The sequence below is a fragment of the Sceloporus undulatus genome, chromosome 5 (genome assembly GCF_019175285.1).
Source record: "Sceloporus undulatus isolate JIND9_A2432 ecotype Alabama chromosome 5, SceUnd_v1.1, whole genome shotgun sequence".
Taxonomy (NCBI): domain Eukaryota; kingdom Metazoa; phylum Chordata; class Lepidosauria; order Squamata; family Phrynosomatidae; genus Sceloporus; species Sceloporus undulatus.
The window spans coordinates 128,435,610-128,449,770 of record NC_056526.1 but is presented as its reverse complement, the minus strand read 5'-3'; the positions used below and the strand labels follow the sequence as shown (position 1 = coordinate 128,449,770).

The following is a 14,161-nucleotide window of genomic DNA, read 5'->3' as shown; positions in this document are numbered from 1 at the left end:
AGTCAAGTACATGGAGAAGAAACTAAAAAAACACAACACAAAAGGATAGCGGATGCTTTGGAAAAGACTTGGTAGATAAGAGATCCTAGAAGTGAGCATGAGTTCCATCCACAATGAGTACCTCACATACAAATCTCATTTAATACATCCACATACTGCAAAGACATCTGAAAACATATTGGACTTTGACACTCTCACTGCTTGCTTCACCAGCACATAATGCCACCTTTGTTACTAATTGACCAACTGACATAGGCACAGCAGTGTGTAATGTTTAATCCAGCAGGAATTCTTTTATTTATGCATTAAAATTATCCAGTTGTTCTTTGAAAACCTAGGAGACTTTCCAGTAAACAGTAAATGCATTCTAGCTTTTCATCAGCAGTGGCAAATCATGGCATTCAGACAGGGGGGAAAGCCCAGACAACATTACTAATAATATAAGGGTGCATGTCTATAAATTAACATCATTTTTTAAAAAGGTACTGATCTCTGCTTTGTCAACAATCATTTTATTGACCAGGTTTGTGATATATTTCAAGGAACGATACACGGCAGGAACCAGATTAGCCTCTAAACATATTCCAGGATCATTCTGTTCAGCCCGTCTATAGCCACTCCATGTGTGTCTCTTTAATTTCCTTTGTCCCCATCGCTCTTAACAAGCACTCTGCCAGCGAGGTTGTGTTTTAACGGAGTTCACTATTTCTCACCACCCCACTAGCTGCATTTGTGGGTCCATGTGGAGGGCTGTCTTCCTTTCTTTCAAGTCATCTCCAAATCTACACACACAATGGGCGGCTTGTGCTGTTGTGTGGCAGATGAGTGTGCAACGTGGGAGTGCCTTTGAACAGCAGGTGTGATGAGCGGCTTCTCCTACTGGCTTTGCACTTGAACAGTGCACACCTCAGAAAGCTCATCCCACCCAGCAATGGGGTGGCGTGCAGTCCATTAAACTAGTGCAAACCTAGCTTTCCCTTATGACCTACATACAAGACAATGCAAACGCAATGCAAGTGCAGGAGGGCAGTGGTGTGCTTTTAATCTCGTTATAACAACATTAGTGTGGAGCATAATGTCAACACTGAAGGGAGGAGGGCTTGGACTTGGGTAAGGGGGAAGAAAAACAAACACACTTCTCCATCTGAAACCATAATTGAGGAAGGTGGCTTATTTAAAAAAAGAGGAGCCATTCTGCATGCAGAAAACTACAGGTATGCAAAAGATAGGGAGCCAGCCTAGTGTAGTGGTTTGAGCTTTGGACACTGACTCTGGAGACCAGGGTTCAAATCTCCACTCATCCCTGGGGGTGACAATGGGCAAGTCACACACTCTCGGCTTCAGAGGCTGGCCATGGCAAACCCTCTCTGAAGAAACTTGCCAAGAACACCCCATGATTGGGTCATCATACAAGTTGGAAACAACTTGAAGGGCGCGCAACAACAACAAATGGAAAAGATCAAGGGGGGGGGGGGGGGGGCTCAGATTGCAGATGGAAATATTAGCTGTCTCCAACTAAAAGGAAGGCTTGCAGGGAAGGGTAAAAAGTCATCCATGGAATTGAATGGATAGGGAGAACTTTAGAGGGGGGGAAGGATGATTTAATGCAAGTGATGTATATGCATATATAGGTGTATGTCTGTATGTGTATATATATTCACACACAATGAGAAACATATACACATATATACATATATAGTATATGTATATACACACACACCAGCCTGGTCTTGAATAACTTTAGAGCGGGGAAGGATAACTTAAGACAAGTGATATATATGCATAGATAGTGTATATTTTTGTGTGTGTGTCCATATACACACACCAGCCTGGTCTTCAAGAACTTTTGAGCAGGCACGGATGTAAGTAAGTGATCACATAATGTAACCTAAGGATGTGATAACTTAATGTAAGTGATGTCTATGCATATATAGCTCTGTGTGTGTGTGTGTGTGTGTGTGTGTGTGTGTATATACACACATACATATATGTATATGTCTGTGTGTCCATATACAAACGCCAGCCCGGTCTTCAAGTGGGGGAAGGATAACTTAATGTAAGTGATGTCTATGCATATATAGGTGTGTGTGTGTGTATATGTATTGTATATATATATGTGTATGTGTGTGTGTCCATATACACATGCCAGCCTGGTCTTCAAGAAGTTCAGAGTGGGGGGAGGATAACTTAATGCAAGTGATGTATATGCATATATACATAATTTTATTAGTATTATTTTCTTTTCTTATATCCTGCCTTTCTCCCAATACAGTATAGGGACTCATATATATGCACATCTATCTATCTATCTATCTATGAAGAGAGAAAGAGAGAGAGAAGCATATCTATATATGCATATATATATATATGGAGAAAGAGAGATGCATTTCTATATACAAAGAGAGAGAGAGATGATATCTCTCTATCTATATCTATATATATATATATATATATATAGGAGAGAGTATGAGAGGAGAGAAAGGGATACATATTTATTATATGATATCTACCATGCAGCGATATCTATATATGCATATATCTATAGCTATATATATATAAAGAGAGAAAGAGAGAGATGAATATCTATATATGCATATCTATATGCATATATAAATATATACATGCACATATACATATGCATCTCTCTCTCTCTCTCTCTCTCTCTTCATAGACAGATAGATGTGCATATATATGAGTCCCTATCTATCTTTCTATGGATATGGTGTGAGTATATGCATTACACAGATAAACAGATAGATCGTATACATGCACACACACAGAGACCAGCCTTGTCTTGTAAGGATACCAAGCGAGAGAGAGAGAGAGAGAGAGAGCAAGGCGAGCAAACAAAAGCTTACCTCTCTCTCCCAGGGCGCTTGCTTGGGAGGCGTGCGAAGGGCAGCGGCAGCCGCCTCTTCCTCCGACTAAATCCCCAGCAGCCAGATGCTCCCTGGGCAGCAGCAGGAAGTGCAGAGGCAGACCTGAGACCTAGAAGGGTGCCTTGCCTCCGTCCCTTCCCTTGGCACCCTCTTGGGACTCCCCACCTGCTTTGCCCAGTACTCTTGGTGTGTGTGGCTTGGCGCCTCTCAAGAACCAGGAGCAGCAGCAGCCTGAAGAAGGGGCAGAGCCTTCTCCTCCTGGGTCAGAGAGGCTCTCTGGTCTGGAGACAGAGTGGCAGCAGCAGCAGAGCTCCCTAAGATAATAACGTTAACGCAGAGGAGCTGGAGCTGGGCTTTCCCTCCCCTTTTCCAAGGCAGGGGCGTGCACGCGCCTAGATGCGCGCTCACGCAGCAGCAACACAAAAGCCTGCCCCAGAGAGGAGGCTGCGTGTATATACTGTACATATACTGTATATATCTATATCGTCTTTATTATCAGGCTGCCCCCCTGGCCACCTTTTCTCTTCTCTCCTCCTCCTCCTCCTCCTCCTCACAGCTTGTCAAAATGGCAGCTGGGAAGAAGCCTTGATTGAAAGGAGATGCTTTAGGGGTTGTTGCTTCACTTACCTAACCAGACTTGATCGTCCTCCATTTCCAGGACCTGTCCTCCCATTCCCCCTCCCTTCCATTATTTTTGTCCCAATGCACTCCATTTTGAGAGGAACTTGGGGCTGCATGCCTGCATCTGCACTTGAGAAACAATGTGTTTTGACACCGCTTTTGAAAGGCTCAAGGCTATGGTATTCTGGGGAAAGTTTTTTAAAAAAGGATACTGGGGAAAGAAGAAAGGAGAAAGGGAGGAAAAGTGGAATGATCCAGTTGGACACCAACTGCCCTGGCTCAATGCTAGGGGATTCTGGGAACTGTAGTTTTGTGGGACATTTAGCCTTCAGTGTCAGAGATAGCTCTGGTGCCACAACAAACCACCACAATGCCCAGGATATAGCAATGAGCCAGGCCAGGGAAAGTGGTCTGAAACTGGATTGTTTCTACGGAGCCTATTTACACACACAGAGAGAGACATTAGATAGATAGATAGATAGATAGATAGATAGATAGATAGATAGATAGATGAGTGTTTGGAGTGCTTTTGTGTGGCCACGTCCTCCATTATTTTCCTCCAGTGTCTTCCCTTTTAAGATACCTTGTCTACAATGCCCAGAATTCCATAGCCTTGAGCCATGGGGTGCCAAACTGGATTGGTTCTGCAATGCCTATTTACATATGTGTGTGTGTATGTGTGTGATTTTGTGTGAGTATTTTGAGTGCTTTTGTGTGGGCACGTCCTCCATTTTCCCCCCTCCAGTGTCCTCCCTTTTGAAGTGCCTTGTCTACACTTCCCAGAATTCCATAGTCTTGGCTGGATTGTTTCTGCAATGCCTATTTACACACACACACACACATATATGAGTATTTTGAATGCTTTTGTGTGGGCACGTCCTCCATTATTTTCAGTGTCCTTCCTTTTGAGGTGCCTTGTCCTCCTTTGCAGTGAAGACATATGGTGACTCTGGCTTCCCTATCAACACCACTTCGATATTCCCGCCCCTCTTTGTTGTTGTTGTTGTTTACACAATAAAGACCACCAGAAACTGAAGCTACGTCGTGTGTTGTGTATCTCTTTCTCCCTCTCCCTCCCCCGCCACAAAATGGCTGGTTCTTTCAGCACCGCTGCAGACCTTTACTGGGGTTCCATTGGCTTCCCGTCGCCATGGCAACCACCAACAGACTTTGCCACCAAGCATGGCGGGTCATGTGCAGCTTTAGTTTTCACACACACACGCGCCCTCCTTTCTTTTCCAGTCAGCGCATCAAATGTTCATTCCCTCACAGGGAGGGAGGGAAGGAGGGAGGGCGTTCCCGCCTAAATTTGACAGAAATAACAACAACAACAACAATAGTTGCTCAAAGTGGAGGGCATTTTGAAACTCCTCCTGGGCCGAAGGTGGAAATGTAGGACAAGCCCCCCTCCATTTCTGCTCTGAGTCCCAAATAATGATGACAATAATAATAATATATTATATATGATTGTTACTATTTTTTAAAGTTTATTGGTACAGTATATAAAAATAGATAACATTGAAAAAATGTAATTGTAACAAAGAAAACATACAATAAGCATACAACATAGATATATTATTGTTACTATTAATAATTATTATGATATATTACTACTACTACTACTACTAATAATAATAATAGCTCAAAGTAGAGGGCATTTTGAAACTCCTCCTGGGCAGAAGGTGGAAATGTAGGACGTGCCCCCCTCCATTTCTGAGTCTCATACACACACACACACACACACACACACACACACACAGAAGCACCAGCAGCCATGGGGTGTCTAAATGGATTGTTTCTGCAATGCCTATTTACATTTTACATGAGTATTTTGAGTGCTTTTGTGTGTGTGGCCACGTCTCGCATTATTTTCCTTCAGTGCCCTTCCTTTTGAGGTGCCTTGTCTACATTTCCCAGAATTTCATATCCTTGAGCTATATAATAATAATAATAATAATAATAATAATAATAATAATAATAATAGGGACTCAGAGCAGAAATGGAAGAGAGGTAGTTGTCATTTGTTGGGAACAGGGTGGCCAGGCATCCACCTTTTCCAGGACATGTCCTACATTTTCAGCTTCTGCCCAGGAGGAGTTTCAAAACACCTTCCACTTTGAGCATGACTATGAAGCCTAATTTTACATTTATGTTCCAAGCTTTTCGTTTGCCATGTCTTACATTTTTTTCTTGACTATCCTACAATATCACAATAATCCTAGCATTATCCCGTGAAGAAAGAGGGGTTTTCCAGCCGCTTTTCATTTCCAGGACTTTCCCCTGAATGAAAAGTGGCTAGAAAACTCTTTATTCACAGGATAATGGCGGGATTATCGTGACATTGCGAGTTGTCGTCTGAAAATATTTGCCAAATCCCGCAACACTGACGGGAACATCACGCTATGCTCCCGTCCTTTTTGCCCATCTGAAAAAGTGGTAATCACTGAAAAGGGAATGGCAGTGGGGAAAGGGATCAAGTCCAGTGCATGGTATTGTTATTCTCCAAAAGTGGAGGGACTGAGGGGTCACCAACTTTATCAGCTTCTTGTTTAAATATCAAGGGAATTTGTTTAGCTCAAAGAAGCTTGCAAGAGGATCATTTCCACCTATGTATACCGGTACTAACTGAGGAGGATACCAAATTTGGATGAATAAGAGGATTTTTATTTAGAAATACACAAGAGAGCAATCAAATACACAATAGTTATTCAAACAGATACAGCATTCTACTAATCAAAGTAAAGGGTTGGAAACAGGATAATGGTGTTTAAGAGGTGTTGTTGTTGTTGTTGTTGTCATGTGCCTTCAAGTTGTTTGAGGCTCATAGCAACTCTAAGGTGTACCTATCATGGGGTTTTCTTGGCAAGATTTGTTCAGAGGAGGTTTGCCATTACTTTCCCCTGAGATCACTGAGTAGTATGGCCTTTTCCCCCTTCTTTTTTGCCCCTAGCAATTTGCTGATTGTGCAGCTGACTCCAAAGCTGCTGGCACGTGCACATGTAGCCATTTCCACAATTTATTACTGACATGCAATTACTTTGCATCATTTGCAAATGCCACTTCATTGCTGTTAGTTTGGACTAAACTCTGTCATGATGTATAGCAAATCCCTGTTCTCTCCCAAAAGGTTTTCTGCAGAGGTTTCAACAGAATGGCTGTGCAAATATGGAGCCACAATTTTTTGTGCTTTATAAACTCTGTAAGACTTCAGAGTGTGGACTGGAACTAGAGAGAGATGTGTTCAAATCCCTACTCCGCCATGAGATTCACTGAGTGATCCTGGGCCAGTCACTTTTCCTTAGCCTAATAACCACATAGGAGTATATCACAGAGGCAAATCTCGTGCAGAAACAGGATCTTAAAAACTGCTAAACACCTGCAAATGCGGCTTGCATTTTGGTCATATCATGACACAACATAACTCATTAGAAAAGAAGATAATGCTTGGCAAAGTGGAAGGCAGAGGAAAGGAGGAAGATCTGATCCCAGATGGACAGGCTTGGGGGCTGAACACAAGCCTCTAAGGGACAGAATGATGCCGCCTCTTTCCTAGCTGGATCGGAGGTGCGGCAACTGCAGGCTGCAGCCCTGATCCGGTCTTTCCAGGGCGTGATAGCCATGGTGCCACGGCTATATGGTACTCCTTTGGTGTTGCGTCATGCAGGCGCAGCGCTGGAGAAGCGCCATGATGCCACAAACCATGTGGAGCAGCGTACAGCATCATGGCGCCTTGAGGGCAGAGTCGGCGCATGCATCATGTGGATGCGATATCCTAACTCCACTCCCAGGCTAGCCTTAATGGCTGATTTGAAGAGCCCCTTAATCAAGAAGGCCACATGCCTGAGTTTGCAGGACTTGAGTAGAGCTGTTGATGAAAGCATGTCTTGGAGATCTGTCATTCATAGGGTCACCATAAATTGAAGCTGATTTGATGGCAACTGGACAACAACAAAATTTGCAATGACAGCAAATGTATATATTAAAACATGACACTTGTATAGAGGGACCAAGCCCATGGGAAACAATTGCTATCTGTCTACTTGATCTTTCACTCAGTAGTCAGGACAGCAACACTGCTTCACTGCCACTATGGAGTGGCAGACATTACATATAGATTGTCTCCAGACAGATATTTTTCTCTACAAATTACACAACAGTGCATGTTATTTTAGATGCTTTGTGAAATCAGTATGAAAAGAATTGCATCTGTGTTAAAATATATATTACATGAATTCTCCATTCAAAACAATTGTGTGCTAGATTAAATGGTATGTTTGTGACATGAGTACGTTCCTTTTTCAAATGACTCAATAGCTTGAATGCAGTTGGTACTATTACACAGCAAAAGTCAGAAGTGCAAATCCCTTTGATATGTAGCATTTAAAAGAAATAAAATAAGCCTTCAAGATATAGAATATCTATAATTATTCTTGAGAGTAGCTGAATATCCAGACTGGAGAAAAAGGAAGGGACTGAACCATAAAAAGCATTCTATCTTCATCAATGATATCCATTGGAATATTTTTATATTGTACAATCAAAATTTTTGTAGCAGTGGTATCAGGTTGTGACGTGTGTGTGTTTATGAAGTTTCTCAGAGAACCTTTTCTCTGACACCAAACAAGTGCAGGAAACTGGACAATGGAAATCTGCAATTAGTCACTTAATATTTCCAGCACATCTCAGACATAGGTGTCTATTAACCTGTTGCAGCGATTAAGCTGCCTCCCCACAAAGATGCTTATTAAGAATGCAAAAGGGGAAAAGTGATGTGGGAAGATGCCTCCAGGGTAAATACTGCCAAGGATAACATGCCACAAGTCAGTCAACTCTTGAGACTATAGATAGCTGGGAATACAGAACAAATATCAATTAAATGCTGTTGGATTTTGCCTCAATGACACAAAGGTGTACATGAAAACTCCCAAAGCAGTGCCTGAATTACAACTTCATACCTCTATTGGCATAATATGCCTTTCTTCTCAAATGGTAAGGTACTGATTCTAAGGGGATAAATTGCAATAGTTTAAACACCACCTGGTGCTGCTGTGAAAAATGCTGTGGGCCCTTGGTATCTACTGTGGTTTGGCTTCAGTCCCTACCCCATGGATACCAAAATCCATGGATGCTCAACTCCTATTATATACAATGGCATAGTAAAATGATGCCCCTTATATAAAATGTCAAAATCAAGGTTTGCTTTTTGGATTTTTTGGGGGGGGGGGGGGGGGGTCAAGCCATAGATACTTAATTCCATGGATGCAGAATCCTTGGATGTGGAGGGCTGACTGTACTTTAAGAATCCCATATTCTTAAAAAAAACTTTTATAGCTCTTTATTGCTTGGACCTTTGCATATCATGTGTGTGTGTATGTGGCTATGAATTGTCTGTCTGTATTTTGCCCCAGGTGTTTGTGAGGAAAAGAAGCACAAACTCATAAAAGTGTTCCTTAAAGGTTGTTGTCAAGGGTGAAGAAGATGGGGAGGAACACTATCATTTATGTTGTACTCTGTGGAAACAAAAAAGCACGTTCATGTCTTGAAGAGTTTACAGCCTAAATGTCAACAGTGTGAAATACATCCAACTGGAATGTCTTTTCATTGGCTCACGAACTGATTCCACTCTCAGCTGTCAGAGATGTAACCACAATAACGTGGAGTTTGGTAATCTCCAAATGTGTCCTTGAAGATATAGGTTGCTTCTAAACAGATCAATGAATACAATTTGGAAATTTCTGTTTGTTAAAAATGGGGAAGCACTTATTTTGAATGCCATGGCCTCAATTTATGTTTCTGATGACCAACAAAGAGTAGCATTTGTGAGTATCAAACAATGCAAACAATAGCAGTCTGGCAATTAGGATTAAAACTTTGGTTTATGGAAAGCTGAAAAGATTTGCTATAGGGATTTTCAATTATTTGTTCTAGATGTGAAGTTGTTGGACTACACCTTCCTTCATCCCCAACCATTGATGATGCTGGCTGATGGAGTGGGTTGTGACTTGATCTAACATGGATTGCAATAATGGCACCATAACATTTCCTTTAAAAATATATCTACAGTGCAAATATATAGTCATCCCTCCTGCCACAAAACCAGTAATTTAGTTCAGGTTCTCTGAAAGATCCCTTACTTTCTTCATACAAATAAGTGTGTGTGCACACATGTGTACATATGTGTACATACATTATTCACATGAGGAGAAAAAAAGACACAGCACATAAGAAAACCCCACCATTGCTTTGGGACAAGAAGTTATCATTAATCCAGTATCTTTCTGTTGTATGCCGGAGAGCAACACAAGTAATGAAAAAGACAAAGATGCATAAAGAAAAAGATGGATATATACATCTGAAAATTGTATTTCATGTAGGCTTAAAAGTAAGTCTAGGTATGAGAAGGTTGAAGAACACTACTGCCCTTTTCTATGTGCTGTATTTTGTCCAGAGGTTATGTCTTCCAACTGATGGTGGCAACTATCTGTTTCCTTATGACCTAATGATTAACTTCAGGTAGATGAACTAACTATATCCTGTTTAAAATTCTGTTCACGTTTTGCCTCTGAATATAGTAATATTCAACTGATTTGCTAGTGCAAACTGCTGCACTATCACAGCTGGGTACTGTTAAAGAATTATGCAAATTGTTTCAATAATTCAAAATCAGTTGTGGATAGAGAAATGCTTATATTATTTTATTTTCCTACCTTTCAATTAAAAATAATATTCTCTTTATAACAGATATATATCTTTAAAAATGAGGTCACACAGGTATATGATCTGATCAAATGTTCCCCAGCACCAACTGAAAAAAGTAGAAGCACTGGACATAGCAAGCTATGTGTAGATCATGGACTCCCTAGGCCATGTCTAGATTCTATGCCAAGCAAGCAACATGATGGCTTAGGCAAACACAATGTGAGCTAGCAGCATATTGATGCACAAAGCCTGACCATTTCTCTGTCAAATACGCAAGTAAACAACCCAGGAAGGGGTAGCTTCATATTCAAAGGGGAAATTATGATTAAATTCAAGATTATGGGTAAGCGCTTTAAGCAAGGCAGGATCAGAACCTAGCTTTAACTTACACTTTGTTGTTGGTGAATGGAACTAGGCTTCTTTGGATGCATTTATCTATAATCCTGACTGTGAGTTCCTGGGTTTGTTTGTTAACATGATGACTGGGCACTGTCTATATCTGTAAAAAGCAAGGAAAGAAGCAGCATGGGTACAAACCTTCATTATGTTCTCCTGCATAGGATACATTTATATATGTAATTATTTATAAATGTATATTTCTTGTCCTGGTCCTAAACCATTTTATATTATGGCCTATATCCAATTGTGATCACTTACTAGAATACACCCATTTAATCAAAGGAAAATTGATAAGTCTAAACTCATATTCCTTGATTTGATGGGTCTACTGTAGTGGAAAATTAAAAACTGGATTTAGGCCTAAACAAATTTAAATATCAGTACCTTAAATTGTGCTCCTTAAACAATGGCAAACAGAAGGTGTATTCTTACTGTCTGGCATCTACAAGAACCACAGCTGCTGTGTTTTGCACAAGCTGAAGGATGTGAAACATCTCAATAGATGTCCCCACACAGAGCCTCTTACAGTAGTTTATCAACGCATGATTAACCTTGTCTTCATGGGCCAAAAGGTCTGTTTCCCTCCTCCCTCTATTCTGGTATTGTTTTGTCTAGATGACTTATGGCCCAAACCCTGGTTCTGGTGTGGGCAGTCTGGAAGACATCTGGTATGTCCCGCATCATAAACAGAGCAGGTTAACATGAATTTTTAAAAACTTACTTGTTGCTCTGGATCCGGAATCCCCAGTTTCCATACTACAGTGGCTATCTGTATAGGTATCCTGCTGGGCTTCCCAGTGCATCTGCCACTATCACAGGTCACTTGTTCTGAGATCAGAATTAGGTGCTCAGCATGTGACCATTGCTGAATGCCTTGTTCTGACCTCAGAAACATGTGATCCATGGCAGGGGCAGATGTACTGGGCATCCCATAAGAATGCCTATGCAGACAGCCCCTGTGGCACAGAAACAGAGGCCATGGAAACAGGTGAAGTTCATGGCAACTGCTGGGACAGGATACTGTCAGTGTAGATAAGGCCTAAGACAAGAGACACAGGAGGGTAAGGACAGGAGCAAAGCAGATTGTTCCCATCCTTATCCTTTCCCATTCACATGACTGGGGGAAAGATGATCACACCCCATGAGCTTATCCCATTCTTCTCCTATCCGTGAAGTGTAATGGATCCATCAAGTGGTATTAATGGAAACTCCATTACATTTCACAGATGGGAGAATAACAGGAGAAGCACACAGGGTGTGATAATCTTCGCTCCGATCATGCGAATGGGATGGGAGCAATCCACTTTGCTCCCATCCTTATCCCTCCACGGGAGAATCTCCACAGATGACATTTGTACAAGCTGAAGGGGTGCAGGGGAGTGAAGACTGCACCAGATGACACCCCAGAATAGGAGTGACACCTGACTGAGCCCTCCCCCCAGCCACATGTATTTTACTCATGAGAAGAGTGGTGTGTGGCAGCTAAGGAGAGTGCCCAGTGCACCCCCTCTCTGCCGTGTGCCTTTCTACTCATGACTACAGTGATGCTGTGCCAATTTCTGTCTCTCTCACATTCTAATTTTGCAATTCTGGTTGACATGTAGAACACACACAAAATTTTCATCCATATCTAAAAAGTACTCCTGATCACCGCTTCTTCTCTGCTTAGCACTGGAGTTTCTTTGGTAAGACCTGAGGCCAGGAGAACTCCCTAATAGTGAATGTTGTCCTTTATGGGGAGTGCAATCCCATTTAAAATAAGATAGAAACTTCGACCCAAACTGGTAGCTGGTTTCTTCAGAACCTGTGACTTGTCTGGAGAAACCTTACACTTGTTTGCCTTCACTCAGCCCCAAACTGTCTTTGGACCATGCTTCAGAAGGTTAACATTTTTCCTGACAAGAGTCAATGGAAAAGTGAGGTAGAACAAAGTGTCAATTGTATATTGTTAAGAATTCAGGACAAACCATGGGATTTAGGGGAAAGAGCTGAGACAGCATTGGGGCACTCTATATGCTAATGGCCACAAGATGTAACAGAAGTCCCACAACAACATATGATTTTTCAGAAATGATTAAAGCTACTGTACCACAATGCCTTTTAGCACAACCCAGACAAACAATCCATGGTGATGGTTTCGAAATCCACTGAAAGGTCCAGGGGAACCAATCAACTTGCTCTCACTTTAACCTTTCACCAACATAAGTAATGTGTTATTCCAAGTCCATTGTCCAACCAATATCTAGAGCTGAGCATCCCCCATCCCTATGTTCCATAACCTTGTCCAAGAACAGAAAGTTGGAGATCAAGCAGAAGTTGTCTCCAACAGTGGGATCTATATAAACAATAAGAGCTTACTTCACTTCTTTTTTTCCTCCAAGGGATTTAGGATGGCTTAAATATGGCTTCCAAGAAGGGCTTTTATTCAGACTGCTTATAGCATTAGACCTACTTAACTTGAACACTAGTACAGTATGATGCAGTTCTTTTGCAAATGTCCCAGAAGGGTTGGCACAAGAGAACTTTCCAAAGGTTTGTGCCCATTTGTAAGCTTAAGTTTGCCAAATATTTATTAAACATACATCTCTTTCTCTTTCTTTTCCCTCCTCTTTCTCCTCTTTATATCCTGGCTTTTTCTCAAAAGTAACAGATTTGATGCCACACAAAATTGTTAAAGCAATTAAATACAATAAAAGAGTGGGACCAACATACTGAGAATCAATACACAGTACATTGTCCCTCTTAATATTTTTTTCTTATTATTTTCCTTTGAATATTTTAAGGTAGTTAACTAAAATCAGAGCAGAATGGTTTAACTTGATGCAGAGTACATTTGATTACATCCCATCTTTAACTGGCATAATTCATGTATAATCTAAAGCAGGGGTAGGCAACCTGCGGCCCGCGGGCCGGATGCGGCCCGGCGAGGCTTTGGGACCGGCCCCAGCCCGGTCCTGCAGCCGATTGCCGCCGGGGCCTTTGGGGGGCAATTGTCTATAGAAGCCTCAGAAACATGCATTTATATTAACATTTTTTAAAAAATCAGCAATTTTTTTCGCGTGTCCTCCATTTTTTTTAAAAAAAGTGTCTTCCATTTGAAAATTTTGTCCTACATTTGTCCTGGTTTATTTAGATATTTAATTTTTTAAACAAATTATTTAATTATTTATTTTTTGGCTTCGGCCCCCCAGTTGTCTGAGGGACAGCAACCCGGGCCCAGGCTCAAAAAGATTGCCTACCCCTGATCTAAAGCAATAATTTAGTGCACAATTCGGAGACAAACAGAAAAGAACATGTATGAAACGCCAAGCCCATGCATACCCATTGAACTTTACCTCCACTCTTTGCATGTGACTGGAAGGAATAATAACCTGGACTTCAGTTTCACATTTAACAGGTTCCTGCTTTTGCTGTTGTTGTTGTTGTGTGCATGTGTGTGTAGATGCGAGCTCTGGTTAAAACAGTCTGGTTTTTTTTTAAAAAAACAAAACAACCAAGAGTTCACTGCTGGTTGTTTAGCAATTTGCTTAAGTTAGGGGCTTTTCTGCTCATGTATTAACCAT

General features: G+C 41.4%; 1 protein-coding gene across 7 annotated transcripts in view; it reads right to left on the bottom strand.

Moving 5' to 3' along the window:
- Positions 1 to 3,258, bottom strand: part of SORBS2 (sorbin and SH3 domain containing 2) — a 245,847-nt gene extending 242,589 nt beyond the window's left edge. For 6 of the 7 annotated variants that reach the window (XM_042467681.1, XM_042467682.1, XM_042467686.1 and 3 more), the window contains exon 1: positions 2,859 to 3,258. The gene's annotated coding sequence lies outside the window, so the exon portion shown is untranslated. The remainder of the gene's footprint in view (positions 1 to 2,858) is intronic. The other variant, XM_042467688.1, reaches the window with a different exon arrangement.
- Positions 3,259 to 14,161: the final 10,903 nt, after the last annotated feature.